Genomic DNA, 15,075 nt, shown 5'->3' on the forward strand with positions numbered 1-15,075 from the left:
ATATCATGCAATAATAATAAATTGCCTTTTTTTTCTTATTACTGCGATTTATTTTTTTCGACAAAATGCCTAACAAGGCATTTAGCCGATTTGTTTTTTATCGCCATAAAAATAAATCGTTTTAAATAACGCGACAAATTATCAAAACGAGAAAACATTTTAAGATTAATTCATAAGTCAATAAAAATATCATGCAATAATAATAAATTGCCTTTTTTTCTTCGATATATTGTTTTATAAAGCAACAAATTGTTTTAAATTAAGGCGAGCAACGGGAAAGTTTTCAGCTAAATCGAGATAAATATGGCACGATTTTAACCTGTTCATTTTCATTTTGATTTTGGAAGGATCAGGTCGCCATCACATTTGAGCATTTTATTTCAAGCAAATGGAGGTAAGATAAGAAACAATTTATTAAATGATATCTCGCCGCGATATAGCCTTGTTGTGCTCATGTGGCGTTAAACAAACAACAATCAATCAATCAATCAATCATTAAGTTATTGTTGTAAAAAAACTTCTATAAAAAGGCTTTTCCACGTGTCTGCCGTAGTATACACACGTTAGGGGAATTTTGTTTTTGATGCAAAAAAAAACACAACCCTTTTTCTCCAGCTGTGAAAGTAAAATGGTCGCCTCATAAAATAATCAGGTTTAACTATAAATTAACATAGGGTGTCACGAAATTTACGTTGGAGAGAGCCAGTCGAGTTCTGATTTTTTTAATTCACAGTTGCGGCAAAATAAGATCCTTTGATGTTTTAATACTGAGTCACTACGAGTTCATTTGAACTATATAGACCCCCTCCCCCTATATAAAGTTCCAATGACTGTTCTTGTGACTCTTGTTACTTCGAAGTGTTCAGCGAGAAAAAAAATCTCGTGCAGTACTGAAAAAATGACGGGGCAGATTAATTATAATTGTTCGGTTAATATAAAAAAGAAGATGTGGTGTAATTGCCAATGAGACAACTCTTCACAAGAGACCAAATGACACAGAAATTAACAACTATTATAGGTCACCGTACGGCCTTTAACAATGGGCAAAGCCCCTACCGCAATGTTTTTGTGTGTGCAATAAACAGTACAAAGACGACAAATTTTGTCAACTGTTTTCTGTTCTTTAGTCAGGTTGTTGTCTCTTTAGCACATTCCCAATTTCCATTCTCAAATTTAGTAAACAAAAATTTCCCTCTATGATCTATCCTTATTTTCCATATTTTTTTTACAATAAATACTGACATGACGTATTGTTAACTTCGTATTAAAAATAAGCTGTTTTAGTCCGCCATACCAGGAATAAATAAATGACTGTCTAATCATGTTGAACATTACAGCCATCGGATTTGACTATGTACGTTCAATCAAAAACTTTGATTACCTTTCTTGCTAGCTGAAGCGTAACATCGTTCTTAGGTTTACCTTTACTACCCTAATTTGAGAGTGGACTAATCAATTTATCGTCTTTTGGACTAAACTACTTCAAAATAAGGGTAATAAAGGTAAACCTTATAAGCTAATAACGACTTTACGCTTCAGCTAGCAAGGTTGCTAACAAAAGATTTTGTTTGAACCTGTACATACTCAAGTCCGATTGCTGTAATGTCTGTATTATAAGCTAGTTTAAAAAATGAGGGAAATTTGATGTCACACGCCAAGCTGACAAACTATGGCACTTTATAATGTGATTAAATCTTTTGATCTGTTCTTGTATTTTACAGGTCAGCTTAGAGATCCCTTGCAATTACTGTAAGTATAATATGTGTATGAACAGAGATGTGGTAACGTTATATCATCGTATATGGCAAGCAGTTCTCGTCAAAACTATGTTTAAAACATTTTTCGAAAAATTAACACACTGAGAATTAAAAAAAACCACAGATTAAAAAACCTGAAAACACACACTAAGAATAAAAACATACACATTGAGATATCAAAAAGACGCACTGAGATTACAAAAATATAAATAACACACAGTGAGCTTTGAAAATTACACACTGAGACTTCAAAAATTACACAATGAGATTTATGTACATGTTGTGTGCAAGTTGTAAAAAGTAAAATAACAAAAAATCCGAATTCCAAGGACAATTCTAAAGAGAAAGTCCTTATTATCACATGGCAAAAACAAGGGGATGGCTCAAACACATCAAACGAACGGAGAGCAACTGTCATATTCCTGACTTGGTACAGGCATTTTATAATGTAAAAAAATGTGGATTAAACCTGTTTTTAAAGTTTTAAATACATACAGATGCATTAGAACTCTCGAGTTTCCTAATAATGTCAATTAAAGATACAGGAGATTTAGGGAAATTCTTCACATCTTTACTAATCGTAACTTAAACAGACCTTGGACTGCTGATGACATAAACTTAATCGAAATAACAATTTGAGCCATGAACTCAGGCTACAAATTAAAAGCGAGTTCTGTCTCCTAGTTGTTTAAGATTGTAATAGATACAGATTAGATATGCAAATTAGATCTGTGCGCAGAAAAAGTGCGCACAAATCTCATTGTGTAATTTTCAATTCTCAGGATGTGTTTTTCAGTTTATTTCATCTCAGTAATTTTCTTTCTAATTCTCAGTGTGTAAATTTTTCGAAAAATGGTTTAAACATACTGAGTTTTGACGTGAACGGCTTGCAATAAACGTGGCAATTATGGGTATCCCACACCTTGTTTCCATATCAAACGTGGAATATTAGTAAAATTAATTAACATGAAAAATATACATAATTAATTTATCAATATCTAAAATTGGTGAATGTTGCATACTCATTTCTGAGTAATTTACCTTTGAACCATGGTCTCCAATCATTGGAGTTTTTTTAACATAAAGTGTCTTGAAACTTTATGTGAGTCACTGAGTGGCTTGATATATATTTCAGTGCAGATATCTAGCTTCTACTTCTTTTAAAAACAGCGACAAAAAGACTCAAGTCAACATCATTGGAGGTTTTATTATGTTATATTTTCCATTTGTAAACTCAGTTAATATGTCAAAATATATCTATAACTTTTGAAGCTATTGATACATTTTAATTTTGTTTTAATTTATAAAATGGCAAATATAACAAAACAACGCTCTTCGGTCTTCACCTGAGCACTCGTACATATAGAATAAAAGTATATTAGATTCTTGAAAAAATAAGTATGACATTTATAAAATATAGGTGTTTGCAATAATTCACTTGTTTAATATTTTCAGCTAGTCTATTAGACCTTCCTGAAGAATTAGTGATAATGGTACTTAGTTATATTCCTGTGTCGGAGTTACTTTATACAGTCTGTAAAATATGCAGAGGTCTAAAGGATGTTGTGCGAAAAATGCAAAGCTTGTGGACTATTGTAGAATTTGACGATTCCTATACTATAGACATTGCAATGATGGAAATGATCGTGAAAAATAATCAGCTTGTATGTCTCAATCTAAGTAACCAAAATATTACTTTTGGGTCACACAGATTTACCAAATTGATGCTAAAGCTTACTCCTACTATTCAAGAATTGTATGTAGCAGAAACACCGCTAAACAATCTTGCATTTGTAATGTCCTTGCGAAATTTAACCACCCTTGATATAAGTGGGACATCAATAAATGATAACCAAGTAGTAATATTGTCACATGCTTCACAACTGAGACACCTTTATATTTCATTCACTAAGGTTACTGCTGCAACCATTGCAGATTTGTCTCGAAATTTCAAATTTCTTGTCATTTTTGATGCATGCCAAATTTATTTTATGTTTACTGATATTTGTTTGATTGTATCATCATGTGAGCAACTTAGATTTTTACATGTTTCATTCTTTTCACAGTTTGACATAGATCAAGCTGTTCAGTATGTAAATCAACAGCTTTCAATTGAAAGACAATTGAAGCTGACTGTATTTTAAGTTATATATTGTCGCATATATAGGGTATGAACTTTAAGTTTATATATGTACAGAGTATAGACATATTTTGACAACAAATAAGTAAAACTACGCCACTACTCGGTTCAAGTAGAAAAATATGTTTTTTATGACGTTTTTAGACACATATCTTCTTGCACCAGTTGATACAAGTTTATCTTTTAAAACGTATCAACCCTATGTTCTTACTTCAAATCCTAGCATTTAGTGCTGGTCGTTTTGTCCTAAAACTGCAAATACAGATACTTGAATGGTTCAAACAATATTTTTATGTTTACCAAAATACTAAAATCATATGATATGAATCAAATATCATTTTTTGCATTTATATTTTTTTTTAATTGTCGAAGTTCAAATTATTTGAAAATATTTTTATATGGGTATTTATCTGTGGTCACTACGATAAAGATATATATGTGTATAGTGCATATATCTTAAATGTGTTGCATCAAATTTGGAGAGAGGAAATCTCTTATTTTTTAATTTTATTAACAAAAATGCATTGTTTGAAAGAATTCACGGCAATTTTTGAAAGCGTGAAATAAATTATGAAAGTGCTGCTCAGAGTAGGATTGGGAATGATAATCTAAAATTCAGATTTTCAAGATATTGTTTCTCCTTTATTAGTTACAACTGCATTTACTGGTAGTATTAAACTTCAGGGATTTTTTCTATATGTTTGTAAGATGTATGTAGATATGTTTGCTGAATTTGTAAATAAACCAAAAAGGTAACTTCCATGTTCGTTGGCTCATATTTTGTTTTCTGCAAAAAAAGTTGTGAATTTGCGAGATCTGCAACATATTCAGAAAATAGTAATGTAGAAGGAACTGATAAATTAACAAGGTCATAACGAAAGTATTTAAGTACGTGCAGTTGCGTCAACAAAAAGTCATCATGAAATGTACAATACAATATGAACCCCTAATTTAAATAGAATGAAAAGTTGAACTTAAAACTGGCTTTATTCTCAATCTGTGACCTCCAACATGCTTGCCTCATTATAAGCATGTTTTAGTTACGATTTTGCTTTTGAAGTATATAACCGTTTACTTTTTTTTTTCAGAACATATTATAAAATGGCTGACACTGTAAATCCTTTGCGTTACCCAGGTGACACTGCTTCAACGGATGAGTTAGTTGCTTATTATTTTACTTCTTCATATACGGCTAAAGAAATAGCTGGATTTTTACTTTTCGTTCATAATAAATTTGTTAGTGTTAAGACAGTCTACAGAATGATGAAAAGACTTCGACTGAGAAGATATGGTGCAGAGAGTCCATTGATTAATATCGTTCAAAAGATAATTCAACTGCACAAACAAGGATACTCTAATATTGGATATAGAGCAATGTGGAAAATACTTAATTCTTGCTGTGGCTTTCTCGAAAAATCATTTGGCTAACTGCAAGTCATACGAATAAAAACCCACGTAAGGTTGCGCTTAATTTTGTAGAATTCCTTAGACAATCCATGCGTGTTCCACGATTGGTTCGGTCAGATGGTGGTACGGAGAACGTTATTATAAGGTCGATACAAATAGCGTTACGTGCAGTTCACAATGATAACATGTCAGGGTACAGAAGTTTTTCTGAGGGGCGATCAACTGGGAATCAAAGGATTGAGATGCTGTGGAGTTTTCTGTGTCCTTACTTCACCACATTCTGGGGAAATATGTTTAAAGACATGATAGATAACGGAGAGCTCAATAACACAAATCCAGTTCATCTAGAGTGTGTACGTTTTTGTTTCCTGCCAGTTATACAACAACATTTAGATATTTTCAAAAATATGTGGAATAGTCATAGAATTCGGTCACAACGTCAAGTTGATCAAAACTATGGCGTCCCAGATGTTATGTACAACCAGCCACTACTTTATGACGCTGTCGACTATTCCTATGACATACCATGTGACGAAAGTATCTTTGATGACATTACTAGGCTCTACACCAAACCAATGCTGCCCAGAGGCTGTTCAGAAGAGTTCTGTCAATTCATCCAGCAAATTACAAGTGTGAATCTGGATGATTTCAACGTCGTGGACACACCACAGGAAGCAAAAACACTATTTTGTATGCTTACTTCTGTTCTCCCTTGAGATACGAATCATAAACCTTTACTATTTTGAAAAAAAAGTGTTTATGAAAGCTGTGTTTTTCTAGGTTTTTGATTATTGATTTTAGTTTATTTCTCATCAACGTGTGAAAATGTTCGAGATATATATGAATTCATGGGTATCGACTTTTATTATTCTATCAGAAATCAGTTTATTTTGGAAAATTGTTAACCAACCCACATTTCTGTTTTCAATAGTGAAGAATTAAGTAAACTTATATTATCGTTATGAAAATTATTTGTTATTTGCCGCTGTAAGTAAAACAGCAATCAATTTAATAAAGACATATAAATATATAACAAAACAGTTATCGTTATGCCACAGACCGTGATGACGACAGCCTAATACATTCCATAATGTACAAATTGTTATATAATTAAACAATATACTAGGTGTCTAAATCGCTCATTCGATGAATCTCTGTTATTGGGCTGTGAAATTGAGGCCAAGATAAGGTCACACTTTAACGATTTCCGGTAATCTAACTTTACTCATAGGAGCCTGAATCGCTAACCTGGTTTTAATAGCTATATATATATATATATATATATATATATATATATATATATATCAATTTGCAGGAATTGACCGAAAAGCAACAAGAGTGGACACACTTATATTTGTCGCCTGTTCTAATATTCTCATTTTAATTTATGTTGATAATACAAAAAAGATTTTTTTCTTCAAGCATTACTTTAAATTAACATGTAAGTGATAAATGTAATGCATTAAAGTCGAACTAAACCCTTTCACACAGACATGTAGGCTTTACAATCATTCCTAACATCGAATTCCGTTAGCATATTGCTAAAATTTTCTCAGAAACAAACCTCATAGAAAAAAATGAACCATGAAATGATGTCAAGGTAAAATGACACATGCCGGACAGATTGGTACACCCTACAATTATTAAATACGCCATACATAGTTTGACTATCCTAAAGTATCTGAAAAACAGACCAATTCAAAGAAATCCAACATTGGCATATGAACCATGAACGTAAGGTAAAAGTTCGACGAAACAAAAATATTAATTTTAAATTACCCATTTAGGTTGCAAAATCCCGGCAATTTTCCCAGGAGTAACGAGAGTTATTGCCTGTTTTATGTATACTAACAGCATTACATTTTTATCCTATTAAGTATGCAAAAACAGCGTTAAAAATACACAATTCCAATACTTGAAATTCAGCTGATTGATTGATCTGTCGTGATCCCAAAGATTCACAAAGATACATATAAATACATTTCCTCCGCTGAAATGTAACTCCTCAGTGAAGCTATTGTAAAGGTAATATATTAATGTTGACGTAATCTTCAATATCAAATGACGCTGAAACTGTATACCAAGAGAAGAGAAGACAATGAAATGGTTAAAAAAAACATGAATGAGACTTCGTAGACTTGAACCATTGTGCACCTCTTATTGGATCTGCTTATCCTTCCGGAGCACCTGAGATCACCCCCAGTTTTTGGTGGGGTTCGTGTGTCTCAATCTTTATTTTTCTATGTTGTGTTAAGTGTTGTTTGTCTGTTTGTCTGTGTCTGCTTCTTTTTTAACCATGGCTTTGTCAGTTTTTTTTTTTTTTTTTAATTAATTATGAGATGAAACGTCCCTTTGGTATCTTTTGCCACTCTTTTTCTTATTTCGTTTTAGTTCAATATAATTTTTGGGATTTCTATTTAAAAAACATGGACTTTGCCATTGCCTAAAAATGAGGGTACCAATGTTGTATAAGTTTAATTGCAACATAATGTTTTTTTGGCTCATTTTACAGCTGAAATTGCCCACTATCATATATATACTAAAATTGCTACACTAATCTTGGTAGTCATTTTTTGTTATTTTGGAGGTAAAAGTATATTTTTTAACCAAAATTGCTTAAAACTTGAAATTTTTTAAATACCCCAAAGTTTAATTGTAACATAGGGTATTTGGGGCTCATTTTTAAGCTGGATATACCAGGTTACCCCCTATCACATTCTTAAAAACGCAATCAATACCTATTAGAATTGATTACAAATTTTATGTTTACAAATAACGGTAATAAACTAAAAATCTGAAAATGGACATTAATGAAAACCCTCGACGTTTAATCGCAACATAAATGCAGTAATTTAGTTTCATTCTTCTTATCTGATCGAAGTTTTAGACCTTCACCTTTGATCCACAGAGTTGTACATACATTAAAAAACATTTTCTAGTGGAAATAAATATATATGCAATGTATAAAATTTGTAATTATACGTGTGGACATGATGTGTTATGGACATAGGCAAGGATGGACATACTGGTCTTTTAAGGGCGACCATTGGCCCGCCTGCCCTTTAAAATTTAGCAATATATCATTGTCTTAGGCCAGAGTCCCATACTAATGCAACAATTAAACCATTAATTCATTAATGTTAGTAGCATGAAGTAATATTTGGTGAATTACAGATCTCTGTGAAACAGTGTGTTAATAATAACATCATGTTTGTGTGAAAAAGGGGGGTTGTGATACCTTTTTTAGCAATATTTTTCTAAATAAATGTGTAAATAAAAGGTGATTCCAAATGAAGTTAAAGTCCTTTATGGTCTACATTTCTGCAAAAAAATATTTAAGGGTCAAAACATGCCCATTTTCGGCCAAATTAAACTTATCGGTTTAGACCTGACTTTGTGTCATGTATACTTAGTTAAGATTTCACAAATATCAAAGTATCTGTATGTTTTATTACGAATAATACCATGTTGTTCATCACTGATTATCTGTTTTTAACCTTAATTGCAATTAAAAAATAGTTTGACCATATTTAGAATATCAGTTTTGAGTAAAAAATTTTAGCTGGTTGCTAAGGTAAAATTTGTCCCTAGCAACAACAAAGAAATCATGATAGAATCAAATTTTCTTCTTTATTTCTAGTGATAACACAACTATATTGCATGGAAAAATACATTTTCAAGTTTTCTCAATTTTTTTTGGTGGCCACCTGTTGGTTGATTCTTATAGAGAATTGATGTTAAAATACAATACAATAATGTTATCCCCTAAGTCTATAAACAATGCTAAGGACATTTGTTTATGGTCGTACAAAATAAAGAATTGGATGCTTTTAGTGTTTGTTCATCTTTACAACAACTCCATGCTATAATTAAGCACATTGGAAGCAATTATAACATCCATTTTGAACCTTTTAACCATCTTGATGCAAATTTACAACAAAACTTAAAAATCATACCAAACTGCTTGTTCCATGTTTCACCCTCGTTCAAAATCATGAGGATTGTGTTTGGTGTGAGAGTTGAAAAAAATTCGTCATCTATTTCCACACCATCTTCATTTAGAACAAATGTTATATGGTTGCCCTCTGCAATAGTAAACTTTTCCTTACCTAAAAAGAAATGACTTTATTCATATAAATGTGATTATATTATGTAAATTACAGCAAATGATCCCAATTCCAAAAATTAAACAAATGACATGCTCATTTAATATTTAGTAATTTAATTTTGACAGACTGCTACAGGACCTGTGTTGCTCCTACCAATTTACTTACTTCATGAACAATCTTTATCCTAGATGGATTTTGATAATTGTTTCATTAGAATTTAAGACAATCTTTATATATATTGTGTCCTTTTTCTTTCTAACAGAGTTGTAAAAAATGGAAGAATGTGTCCATTGGCCACAGATGCCCCCACATGTAAATATATTTGTTTTTGTTTTTTTTATGTTTATAAAGGGGCATAACTAACCAACCAGTAAATTTGACACTGACATATTTGGAACTTTATCTGTGTGTTTATCTGTGTGTTATGATAATGAGTATTGTGTATAAGTTTCATAATATTTGATTGAAGCAAACTTAAGTTAAAAGTTATAGCTATTTTTATGTTTATAAGTGGGTATAACCCAAGAACGATAGAAGTGGCACTACTTGATCTGTGTATTATGGTAATAAGCATTGTATGTAAGTTTCATAATATTTGGTTGAGGCAAACTACAGAACGTTAGAGATTGGAAACCACAGATTTAGCAATTTTTATGTTAAAAAGGGGCATAACTCAGTAACAGTTAAAGTGACACTCTCCAATTTCGAACCTGATCTGTGTTTAATGGTAATAAGCATTGTGTACTTTTTCACATCAGGACAATAAAAGATTTTGAGTAGGCAGCTATTTTCTAGCTAGGTAGCCTCACTAGTAGGGTAGGGCATTTTTACATTTAGGTATTTTTAATGGACTCAGAGGTTTCACAAAAGAAGAATTCTTTAAAGGAAAATTTGCAACAGATGAGACAGTTGGACAGAGGACAAAGTTGATGGCAATACATCACCCTGGATGTCCAGCTTCTTGTTTTGTTTATTATTACTATTCAAATTCAAACCATAGCAGTATAAACTTACATTTATTGACCATATCTGCAAATGAAGAGGCAAATACACCTTTTCTTATCCTCCTGTCATGCGTAAAAATCTTTAACGGTATTTTTGTCTTCTCTGTGTCCTTAAAAAAATGCAATCAAACTCAGGTATACTTTATGTATGGACTTCTATGTATAGAAACGTGATTTTTGTATGATAATATAGTCTTTAGTCAACTATGAGTATGGATAAATGCGATTCAGAGAAGATCCAAGATCTTTGAAATAGTTTACGACGACGGACAACGGATGACAGACGACGCCAAGTGATGGCATAAGCTCACATGGCCTTTTAGGCTAGGTGAGCTAAAAATGCATTTAAAAAGTTTTTATTACTTTTAAACACAGGGATACAACTTTTCAAGCTTTTTTACTAAGTTGAAAATGAGTTCAAAGTAATTTGATAAAATGCTTAAAAGTATGTAGGCTTCATATTAGAAGTTCTTTATAAAAGGCAAAATTAGAAAAATTAAAATATCTAGCAAATTCTACCTTCAAACACTATTTAAGGGGACGACCATGTTGAGGGCCAGGAGGATTTTGAATAATAAATAACTTGTCCTGAAAAAAGCTGAAAATAACTAGATATCAGTGAGATGGCCATTGGGAGCCATCACTGTGGGCCCGCTGTCAATAACAGACACAATCTTTACCATAGGACATGGGATTCCCAACTGTAAGTGTTTTACCTTGACCTTTGACCTACAAAATTGTTGCTTAATAAACATGTCAAGTACAAACTTATCCTAATGGTTCTCAAGGTATGGAGCGGACAGGATCTTTCCCATAGGTCATGGGGTTCCATAATAAAATCTAAATTTTTGACCTTGACCGTTGACCTACAAATTTGAACAAACATTATGACACAACTCTTGTGTTGGTTAATATACATGTTAAGTATAAACTTTGAAATCATAATGGTTCTCAAGATATGGAGCGGACAGGATCTTTCCCATAGGACATGGGGTTCTATACCAAAACCTAAGTATTTGACCTTGACCTTTGACCTACACAGTTGAACATACATTATGACACACTCTCTGGTATTGGTCAATATACATGTGAAGTATAATTTTGAAATCATAACAGTTCTTGAGATATGGAGCGGACAGGATCTTTCCCATAGGACATGGGGTTCTATACTAAAACCTAAGTTTTTGTCCTTGACCTTTGACCTACAAAGTTGAACATACATTATGACACACCCTCTGGTGTTGGTCAATATAAATGTGAAGTATAAACTTTGAAAAAATAACGGTTTTCAAGATATGGAGCGGACAAGATTTTGTTATGGACGGACGGACGGACGGACGGACGGTACGACGGACAGACGGACTGATCACTATAGGGCGACCCGCCTTTGGCGGGGCCCTAATAACTAGAGCCCAATTGTCAGGAAAAAAATAATCTGGCATGACAAGAGGGGAATTAGTTTTAAATGAGGTTGAAAATAAATGGTCGTGTGCACAAAAAATAAACCACCACGCAAAAAGTGAAAATAAAAAACTCATCCCAAAAAATTCTTGAGACCCCCTACCTCCCTCTTACAGTACAACCCAGAGTACAACCTGGAACAAACTCTTAGTATATGGTCAACATCTGCTATAGTCGCATCAAATGGTGACCATTTATTTGAGGGGTCATAAAACCTGGGATGTTGGCCATTTATTGGGGTCATAAACCATGGACTGGTGGTCAAGCTAATCAGTTTCATTATTTTTTATCTATTTATTTAAAAGGTGTGTAAATGTTATCCTGCATCAGTACTTTACCGGTACAGGTGAATTGTTTTTTTTCCCATTGAAGTTGTCTACATGTGTATAAGTTTTGTTTAAAGATTGAAATAGAATTTTTGTATTTCTTCATTTCAAAAGGTTGGAAATCATCAACATGTAAAGGCCACAATGTATTATTATTTATTCTCTTTACATGTGATTCTTTTTTTCTTATTCTGTATTTTTTGGGATGCAAATAACTTCCCTCTCTCAAGCAGTTTCAAGTGTTTATATTGCAGAAAATTCAGTTCAATCTTTATCACAATGCTTAAATGATAAAGAGCTATAATTATTCAGTTTAAGATAATTTTTCCCTTTACAAAAGAATACAAAGTTGAACAACATCTTATTTATTAATAAAATCAAAAAGAAATTTAAATAAAATAAGTTTTGTAAGAAAAAGCAGACAAAATATCTCAAAATAAATTTGTGACTTTTTTTCCTCTGACTTTTTATCCCTGATTTTTTTGTATGTGACTTTTTTCCTGTGATTTTTTTCCTTACATTCGTTTTTTCCCAATTTCAGTGTATGCTACATAAGAATGGGTACAGTTTTTAATGGCAAAAATGGCACACTCCTACCAAATAAAATCGAAGTTACCCCCCGTGGCCCCCAAAGACAGAAATCATACTACTATATATATATATATTCTTTTGTGCGCCCTCCTTCACAAAACAAAATATTCGGATATTCAATTTATATACATATGTTATTTATTTTGTTATTTTTATAGTAACTAAAATATACCTGATTATACATATCTACTGTAGCGCATTTGATGGAACTCACAGAGGAATATTCGGTGAAAGGGGAATGAAACGATCTGTATTGACTGTCCCCAGGTACGATCATCCACATGATCCATATCATAGGGGCCGGTAACATACTGTTTGAAAAAAAAATTACACTGATATGTAATAATATACAATTATGGCCTTCATCAAAAGTTTTAATATCCAAAATTATTAAATCGAGAAAAGAGTTATTTTCCTCGAGGTCCGTAGGACCGAGGGAAAATAATCTTTTTCGAGATTTAATAATTTTGGATATTAACTTTTATAAAGGCCATAACTGTATAATTATACTGAACTGAACGTTAAGTTGTTATTTGAAAGACGTCGTGCAAATTGCCACCAAATGAGTTATTTTGCCTACGCGCTCATTCCCACACAGTTATTTTGCATACGCGCAGTTGCCCGCGGGAAATATGGGGTTATTTTGACAACGTGCATATTCCCTAACAGTTATTCTGCCTATGCGCAGTTACCCGCGGGAAAGAGGGGTTATTTGTGAAGGTTATTTTATTATAGTGGTTACTATAGTAAAGTATAATAATACGTATTATTACATATCAGTGTAAACATTTTTTTTTCAAACAGTATGTTACCGGCCCCTGTGATCCAGACATGTATATATGGCGGCACAGGCACTTGTCTGTGTCATGTTCTTTCGTTGTTATGTTGTACTGTTTCACCACTGTCCCAGGTTAGGGGGAGGGTTGGGATCCCGCTAACATGTTTAACCCCGCCACATTATGTATGTATGTGCCTGTCCCAAGTCAGGAGCCTGTAATTCAGTGGTTGTCGTTTGTTGCTGTGTTACATGTATTTGTTTTTCGTTCATTTATTTGTACATTAATTTGGCCGTTAGTTTTCTCGTTTGAATTGTTTTACATTTGTTATTTCGGGGCCTTTTATAGCTGACTATGCGGTATGGGCTTTGCTCATTGTTGAAGGCCGTACGGTTACCTATAGTTGTTAATTTCTGTGTCATTTGGTCTCTTGTTTAGAGTTGTCTCATTGGCAATTACACCAAATCTTCTTTTTTATATATATCATAGAGGGAAATTTTTGTTTACTTAATCTGAGAATGGAATTTGGGAATGTGTCAAAGAGACAACAACCTGACTAAAGAACAGAAAACAGCCGAAACACTGATAAAATTTGTCGTCTTTGTACTGTGTATTGCACATACAAAAACATTGCGGTATGGGCTTTGATCATTGTTAAAGGTCGTACGGTGACCTATTATAGTTGTTAATTTCTGTGTCATTTGGTCTCTTGTGAAGAGTTGTCTCATTGGCAATTACACCACATCTTCTTTTTTATATTAACCGAACAATAATTAATCTGCCCCGTCATTTTTTCAGTACTGCACGAGATTTTTTTTCTCGCTGAACACTTCGAAGTAACAAGAGTCACAAGAACAGTCATTGGAACTTTATATAGGGGGAGGGGGTCTATATAGTTCAAATGAACTCGTAGTGACTCAGTATTAAAACATCAAAGGATCTTATTTTGCCGCAACTGTGAATTAAAAAAATCAGAACTCGACTGTCTCTCTCCAACGTAAATTTCGTGACACCCTATGTTAATTTATAGTTAAACCTGATTATTTTATGAGGCGACCATTTTACTTTCACAGCTGGAGAAAAAGGGTTGTGTTTTTTTTTGCATCAAAAACAAAATTCCCCTAACGTGTGTATACTACGGCAGACACGTGGAAAAGCCTTTTTATAGAAGTTTTTTTACAACAATAACTTAATGATTGATTGATTGATTGATTGTTGTTTGTTTAACGCCACATGAGCACAACAAGGCTATATCGCGGCGAGATATCATTTAATAAATTGTTTCTTATCTTACCTCCATTTGCTTGAAATAAAATGCTCAAATGTGATGGCGACCTGATCCTTCCAAAATCAAAATGAAAATGAACAGGTTAAAATCGTGCCATATTTATCTCGATTTAGCTGAAAACTTTCCCGTTGCTCGCCTTAATTTAAAACAATTTGTTGCTTTATAAAACAATATATCGAAGAAAAAAAGGCAATTTATTATTATTGCATGATATTT

At 32.7% G+C, this 15,075-nt stretch overlaps 2 long non-coding RNA genes across 2 annotated transcripts; one reads left to right on the forward strand and one right to left on the reverse strand.

The window, feature by feature from the left end:
• The first annotated feature begins 528 nt into the window (after positions 1 to 528).
• Positions 529 to 5,295, forward strand: LOC143051954 (uncharacterized). The gene is made up of 3 exons (XR_012970964.1): positions 529 to 1,749; positions 3,213 to 3,421; positions 4,986 to 5,295. It is a non-coding gene; the product is annotated as an uncharacterized LOC143051954 (long non-coding RNA).
• Positions 5,296 to 7,800: 2,505 nt separating this feature from the next.
• Positions 7,801 to 13,628, reverse strand: LOC143051955 (uncharacterized). The gene is made up of 3 exons (XR_012970965.1): positions 12,968 to 13,628; positions 10,428 to 10,527; positions 7,801 to 9,413 (listed from the first exon to the last, which is right to left on the reverse strand). It is a non-coding gene; the product is annotated as an uncharacterized LOC143051955 (long non-coding RNA).
• Between the last annotated feature and the right edge of the window lie 1,447 nt (positions 13,629 to 15,075).

The sequence above is a fragment of the Mytilus galloprovincialis genome, chromosome 11 (assembly GCF_965363235.1).
Source record: "Mytilus galloprovincialis chromosome 11, xbMytGall1.hap1.1, whole genome shotgun sequence".
In the NCBI taxonomy this organism is placed as follows: domain Eukaryota; kingdom Metazoa; phylum Mollusca; class Bivalvia; order Mytilida; family Mytilidae; genus Mytilus; species Mytilus galloprovincialis.